Source organism: Hypanus sabinus, chromosome 5 (assembly GCF_030144855.1).
Source record: "Hypanus sabinus isolate sHypSab1 chromosome 5, sHypSab1.hap1, whole genome shotgun sequence".
Taxonomy (NCBI): Eukaryota; Metazoa; Chordata; class Chondrichthyes; order Myliobatiformes; family Dasyatidae; genus Hypanus; species Hypanus sabinus.
The window spans coordinates 20981361-20989405 of NC_082710.1; positions in this window are offsets into that span (position 1 = coordinate 20981361).

Here is an 8045-nt window from a genome sequence, read left to right on the forward strand (position 1 = left end):
TTACAAATAAGACACATGAGACATCGCTGATCTGATGGGAAGAGAATAAAATCATTTCCCAGGTATGTAACATTGTATTGACACAGTTTCTCTTTCTTAGCAAGATTAGAAGTCAAGGCTTCACTGCCTTCAGATTCATAGAGATCACACCATACGTATTTGTCCATCATTAATGGGGCTAAATTAAAATAAAAGACTAACACAAACTGGGAATGCCAATCGGACATCGATGATGGCAGCAGCACACAAAGTAATGGTGAGGTGAAGATGAAGACAATTAAACAGCAAAAATTACATTGACAAGGATTCAGATTGGAATCTGAATGTTAGTCGGAATAGAGCTGGTGGTCAGCAAGCTATTCCAGTTAGCGCGATTGATGAATCACTTAAGGTCTCATAATACCCAAAGATATATGAAACCGAGGCTGCTTTGAACACCTTGAAGAATCTTCAGGGTTGGCAAGTTCACTGGCTCTGTTTGACTATTCGGTTCCGGCCAGCGCCGTACTGTTGCGTGACCTGTTTTCCATAGTTCTGTAGAGAAAGTTGAGAGGATGTACTTGATTTACCAGCATGAACTTGTTCTGTGCCGCAAGACAAGGGGAACTGTTGGGACCCTGGCTGCTAATTTATCCATCCCCAATAATGTCTGTTTGGTTGACTAGGTGGGATGAGATTGCCAAGTTTCAAACACTTTGTGACGACGAGTGCTCGCCGCCTGCAGAGCTATGGTTCTTCCAACGTTCCAGAGCCTCATCCTTTTTGTTTGAAGTGCCTGCTCTACTAACAGTCAGTCAGGTCTCGTGCTTCAAGTTAGGGTTCCACTTATTGTCCCCCCCAAGAATCTTGAATGTCCCCCAATTACTTCAATTTCCCCTAACACCCCCTTAGGACGCGTAACCGCCCCAGCTGGGAATCACTGCTGTTCAATATGCTCAGGATGGCAAAAACACCATTGTTTTGGCCGTCAGCTGGTATAAAATTGTGTTTGTCAGCTGCTGGACCCCCATGCTGCCCTCTTCAACATAGTCCTATCATTTTTTTGGTGTAAAAACTGCAATTATTCACTATGGTGGAATAAATTGTGTAGCATGTTGTACTCAGTACTCATACGATCTATCATTTGGTCATCCAACTTCAATATTGTTGGTGACAACAGCAGAATTGAATTATAAGAAAAGCAAGTCTGGTCTGAAATACATCTTATGGAAATGTTTGTTTGATGAACTTCAATAAAAAAATGAATTACAAAAGAAAAGAAAAGCAAGTTTGAAGAAAAGAAAAACAATTTAAAACTAGAATAGGAAAAAATGTTGCATTCTTATGTGCTTTTCTGTAAACCACTTCTTGCACCACAGTTTTCATCTGAATTAGAATCAGAATCAGAACTAGATTTTACTTATCACTGGCATATCTTGTGAAATTTATTGTTTTGCTGCAGCAGTATGTTGCAATATATAATAATAAAACAATTATGAATTACAACACGTATATGTTTAAAAAATTAAATAGGTAGTGTAAAAAGAGAGGGGAAGATGCTAAGGAAGTGTTCATGGGTTCATTGTCCATTCAGAAATCTGATGGCAGAGTGGAGAAGCTGTTCCTGAGACATTGAGTGTGTGTCTTCGGGCTGGATGAAGGGGGATCTTCATGACGGATGCTGCCTTTTTGAGGCATCGTCTTTTGATGGTGTCCTTGGTGCTGGGGAAGCTAGTGTCCATGATGGTGCTGGCTGAGTTTAGGACATTCTGCAGCTTTTTCCAATCCTGTGCAGTGGTCTCTGCATTCTGGACAGTGATCCAACCAGTTAGAATGCTCTCGACAATATATCTGTAGAAATTTGTGACATACTAATTCTCCACAGACTTCTAATGAAATATAGCTGCTGTCATACCTTCTTTGTAATTGTGTCAATATGTTGGGCCCAGGAAAGATCCTTAGAAATGTTGACACTACGGAACTTGAAACTGCTCACAATTTTCACTTTTGATCCCCCAATGATTAGTGTGTATTCCCTTGACTTCCCCTTCCTGAAGTCCACAATCAATTCCTACGTCTTCGTGACATTGAGTGCAAGGTTGTTGCTGCGACTCCACTCAACCAGCTGATCTGTCTCACTCCAGCACACCTCCTCGTCACCATCTGAAATTCTGCCATAATAGTTGTGTCAGTGGCAAATTTATTGCTTGACAGACTGTGGTCTCTCAGTGAGGAGGTCAAAGGACCAGTTGCAGAGGGAGGTAGAGAGGGTTAGGTTTTGAAGATCTTTGCTTAGATTTGAGGGTATAATTATGTTGAACATCCTCATGGATCAAAAAATAAAGTTAAAAAAATAAAGTAGTTGCATTAGGATCATGCCTGAGCAACCAACAGACACTCAGAGTCAGATGTGACTGAACAGAAGCTACCTGCATATGGTATATGAAATGTTTTCTTTTGTTAGCTATAACATAATACTTACAGGTTAGTTCAGAGTCAAAGTAAATTTACTATCAGTGTACTACCATATAGTACCTTGAGAGTCATTTTCAGGGTCTTAGCCTGAAACATCGATTTATTTCCATAGATGGTGCCTGACTTGCTGCGTTCAAATCTACAGCAGTTTTTACTGGTGGCTCCCTATCACGTTCTCAAAGACAACTGAGGATGGTCAATGAACGCTGGCCTTGCCAGTAGTGCCTGAATTCTCAAAAACGACAGAGAGATAACAGCAGGAAGGTTATTCTAGAACTGTATCTATTGCTTGTTAGGCCAGACTTACAGATCTGATAGTACAGGGAACCCCTGAATTACAGCCATTCAGGTAACAGACATTCACTCCTACAGAATTCACAAATCACGACACAAAAACTTGAGGTAAAAAATAAATTAAGCTCACACTGAATTTATTGAAAGAAAGTGAAAATAATTAAGTATAGGATTTATATTTTTCAACTAGCATTTCTTGGAGCGTGCCCTGAAGATGTGGATTCATGTAAAGGAAAATTTTACTGAGGACCATATTTTTAGGAACACACCTTTCAGAAGGTTGCCTGCACGAGAGATGCCACGACAGGGATTTACAGGGATATTATCGGGTTTAGATGAGGAAAGACTGTGTAAGCCAGGGTTGTTTCCTTCAGTGCTGAAGAGAATCCCAATTGGAGTACATTGAACAATGAATCTAGTTAGATTAAATAGGTAGCACCAACTTCCCTTAGAAGACCGAGTCAAAAAGATAAGGACTACATTAAAGGAAATGTTAAAACTGCACACTCTGTAAGACTATAAGACATGGAAGCAGAATTAGGCCACTCGGCCCATCGAGTTTGCTCCAACATTCCATCAAGGCTGATTTATTACTTTTTTCTTGGATTTTCTTGGATTTGTGCTTGTATTTTCAGAAGGCCTTTGACGAGGTGCCACACATGCGGGTGCTTAACAAGCTATGTGCCCATGGTATTACAGGAAAGATTCTCTTATGGATAAAGCAGTGGCTGACTGGCAGGAGGCAAAGAGTGGGAATGAAGGTGACCCGTGATGTTTCACAGGGGTCTGTGTTGGGACCGATTCTTTTTACATTATGTCTGTGATTTGGATGATGGAATTGATGGCTTTGTTGCAAAGTTTGCGGACTATGAAGACAGGTGGAGGGACAGGTAGCTTTGAGGAAGTAGAGAGACTACAGAAGGAGTTAGACAGGTTAGGAGAATTGGCAAAAAAGTGGCAGATGGAATATAGTGTCGGGAAATGTACGGTCATGCACTTTGTTAGAAGAAGTGAAAGGGTAGACTATTTTTGAAATGGAGACAAAATACAAAAATCTGATTCACAAAGGGACTTGGGAGTCCTTATGCAGGATCCCCTAAATGTTAATTAGCAAGTTGAGTCTGTGGTGAGGAAGGCAAATGCAATGTTAGCATTCACTTCGAGAGGACTAGAACATAAAAGCAGGGATGTAATGTTGAGGCTTTGTAAAGCACTGGTGAGGCCTCACTTGAAGTATTGTGAGCAGGTTTCGGCCCCTTACCTTAAAAAGGATGTGCTGAAATTGGAGGAGGTTCAAAGGGGGTTTATGAAAATGATCCCAGGATTAAATGGCTTGTCATATGGAGAGCATTTGATGGCTCTGGGCTTGTATTCACTGGAATTAATTAAAACCTATTGAATAGTGTAAGGCCTTGATAGAATGGATGTGGAGAGGATATTTCCTGTGGTGGGAGAGTCTAAGACCAGAGGACACATCCTCAGAATAGAGGGGTGTCCTTTTAGAATGAAGATGAGGAGGAATTTCTAAAGCCAGAGAGTAGTGAATCTGTGGAATTCATTGCCACAGACAGAAGTGGAGACCAAGTCTTTATGTATATTTAAGGCAGAGGTTGATAGATTCTTGATGTGTCAGGGTATGAAGGGATACATGGGTGGGGGGTGGGGGAGGAGGCAGGAAATTGAGGCTGAGAGGAAAATTAGATCAGCCAAGATGAATTGGCAGAACAGACTTGAAGGGCCAAATGGCCTAATTTCACTCCAATATCTTATGGTCTTATTATTCCTCTCAACTTCATTCTCCTGCCTCCTCCCCATTGCCTTTGATGCCCTGACTGACTAAGAACCTATCAACCTCCGCTTTAAATATATTCAATGACTTGGCATCCATGGCAATGAATGCCACAGATTCACCACCGTCTGGCTAAAGAAATTCTTCCACAACTCTGTTCTAACTGGACATCCCTCTATTCGGAGGCTGTCCCCTTTGGACCTAGACTCCACCTGCTATAGGAAACATCCTCTCTGTTGCAAGGACGTGGCGGTGGATCGAACCCAAGTAATGAACACGGGCGTGGAGGCCGAGGAGGGAGACGCTGCTGTTGTAGCGAGCGTGGGAAGAGTTCCAAAGGGCTTTTTCCCAGAGTCTTGGTCTTGGTAGATAATTCCAGAACAAGGCTAGACTTAGAACTGATAGTTCTAAACAACATGGTACACAAGTTGACCAACAAACCAGCACCTTCTAGTAGTGGTCTCTGTTTGATGGAATGCAGGTGTTTGTAATTATTGGAACCTGGGAATAGATTGGGAACTAACGAGGTATTAAAGGCCCAATTCCTGAGTAAGATAGCCAGGTGCCAGAAGGGACCATGACACTCTCCACATCCACTCTGTCTAGGCCTTTCAATATGTGATAGGTTTCAATGAGATTTCCCCCCCCCCCCCCCCACCCACTCATTTTTTCTAAACTCTGGTGAAAATAGGCCCATAGCCATCAAATGGTCAGCTTACATTAACCCTTTCATTCCCTGAATCATTTTCATGAAAATCTTCTGGATCCTCTCCAACTCCAGCACAGCTTTTATTTAGATCAAAGGTTCACAACTGACCAATGCCTCATAAAGTCTCAGTAACATATCCTTACACTTATATTCTAGTCATTTCAAAATGAATGCTAACAGTGCATTTAACTTCCTTACCACAAACTCAGTCTGCAAGTTAACCTTTAGGGAAGCCTGCACAAAGATTTCCAAGTCCATTTGCACCTCAGATTTTTGAATTTTCTTCCCATTTAGAAAATAGTCTATGCCTTCATTCCTTCTACCAAAGTACATGTCCATACACTTCCCTACACTGTATTCTATCTTCCATTTCTTTGCCCATTCTCCTAATATGTCTAAACTCTTCTGTAGACTCCCTTCTTTCTCAATGCCACCTGTCCCTTCACCTATCTTTATATCTTCTGCAAACTTGGCAACAAAGCCATCAATTCCATCATCTAAATCGCTGACAAATAACATGAAAAGAGGCATCCCAATACTGAAACTTGCAGAGCATCACTAGCTACCTGCAGCCAACCAGAAAAGGCCCCTTTTGTTCCCGCTCTGCCTCCTGCCAGTCAGCCAATCTTCTATCCATGCTACTATCTTTTCTGTAATACCATTGGCACTTATCTTTTTAAGCAGCCTCATATGTGCCATCTTGTTAAAGGGTTCTGAAAATCCAAGTAAACAACATCTTCTGACACTCCTTTGTTTATCCTGCCTGTTACTTCTTCAAAGAATTCCAACAGATTTTTCAGGCAAGATTTTCCCTTCAGGAAACCATGCTGGCTTTGACCTACTTTATCAGGTGCTTAGTAATGGACTCCAGCATCTTCCCAGCCACTGAAGTCAGACTAACTGGCCTATAATTTCCTTTCTTCTGATTCACTCCCTTTTTAAAGAGGGGAGTGACATTTGCAATTTTCCACTCTTCCAAAATCATTCCTGAATCTAGTGATTCTTAAAAGATCATTACTCATGATTCCACAATCTCTTCAGCTACCTCTTTTAGAGTTCTAGGGTGTAGTCCATCTGGTCAAGGTGACTTATCTACTTTCAGATTTTTCAACTTCCCAATGATCTTCTCCCTAATACTAGCAGCTACACTCACTTCTGCCCATTGACACTCTCAAACTTCTGGCATACTGCTAATGTCTTCTACAGTAAAGACTAATGCAAAATACTTATTAAGCTCATCCACCAATTCTTTGTCCCCATTACTACCTTTCCAGCATCATTTTCCAGTGGTCCAATATCCATTTTTGCCTCTCTTTCACTCTTTATACATCTAAACAAAACATTTAGCATCCTCTTTGATGTTCTGGCTAGCTTACATTTATATTTTATAATTCCTCTCTTTATGGTTTTTTAGTTGCCTTCTGTTGGTTTTTAAATACTCTAACTTTGAATTATAATTATAATTTTTGCTGTATTATATGCCCTCTTTTTTGCTTTCATGCTGCCTTTGACTTCCAATATAAGGCAAGGTTGCCTCATCCTCCCTTTAGAATATTTCATCTTTGGAATGTACCTATCTCCACCTTCCAAATTTCCCCCAGAAACTCCAACCATTGCTGTTCTGCTGTCATGCCTGAAGGTGTCCCCTTCTAATCAACATTGGTCAGCTCCTCTCTCTTGCCTCTTTAATTGCCTTTACTGCACTATAATACTTGTACTTATGACTTTATCTTTTCCCTCTCAAACTGTAGGGTGAATTCTATCACATTATGACCACTTCTTCCGAAGGGTTCCTTTACCTTAAGCTCCCTCGCAACGTCCAATCCAGAATTGCATTTCCACTCATGGGCTTAACCACAAGCTGCTCTAGAAAGCCATGTCTGAGGCATTCTACAAGTTCCCTCTCTTGAGATTCAGCACCAACCTAATTTCCCCAACCTACCTGCATCTTGAAATCCCCCATGACCGTTGTAACATTGCCCTTTTTACTGAAATCCAAAGTAAAAATGGAAACATGCACAAATTAAATACTCGCCATGGAAAGAGAAACTGGGTTAACATTTCAGATCAAATAATAAAGCAACTTCCATTTCTGTTCTGTACTACAAGAAGGTGAAATCCTAATCAGTGCTGGCATTCAACATCATACTTGGCAAATCTGATGACATATAAGACATAGAAACATAGAAAGCCTACAACACAATACAGGCCTCCAGCCCATAAAGCTCTGCTGAACATGTCCTTACCTTAGAATTTACCTAGGGTTACCCATAGCCCTCCATTTTTCTATGCTCTATGTACCTATCCAGAAGCCTCTTAAAAGACCCTATTGTATCCGCCTCCACCACCATTCCCAGCAGCCCATTCCACACACTCACCACTCTCTGCGTAAAAAACCTACCCCTGACATCTCCTCTGTACCTGCTTCCAAGCACCTTAAAACTGTGTCCTCTCAGGTTAGACATTTCAGCCCTGAGAAAAAGCCTCAGACTATCCACATGATCAATGCCTCTCATCATCTTATACACCTCTATCAGGTCACCTCTCATCCTCCATTGCTCCAAGGAGACAATTGACAATTAGCAATATTCATGTATTTTCTTTCCATTTTAAAAGAAGAAATATTGGACTAGGTTGCACTAAAACAAAACCATTGTGTTACCATAACAATTGTGCTTGGCATCTCTGAGGTACTAGTGTATAAACATCTCTGTCCTGCACCTGATGAGGTGACTGTCATCATTGAAAAAACATAGAACTTATTGGACTTCTGAAGCACAATATTCTTTGCATCATCCA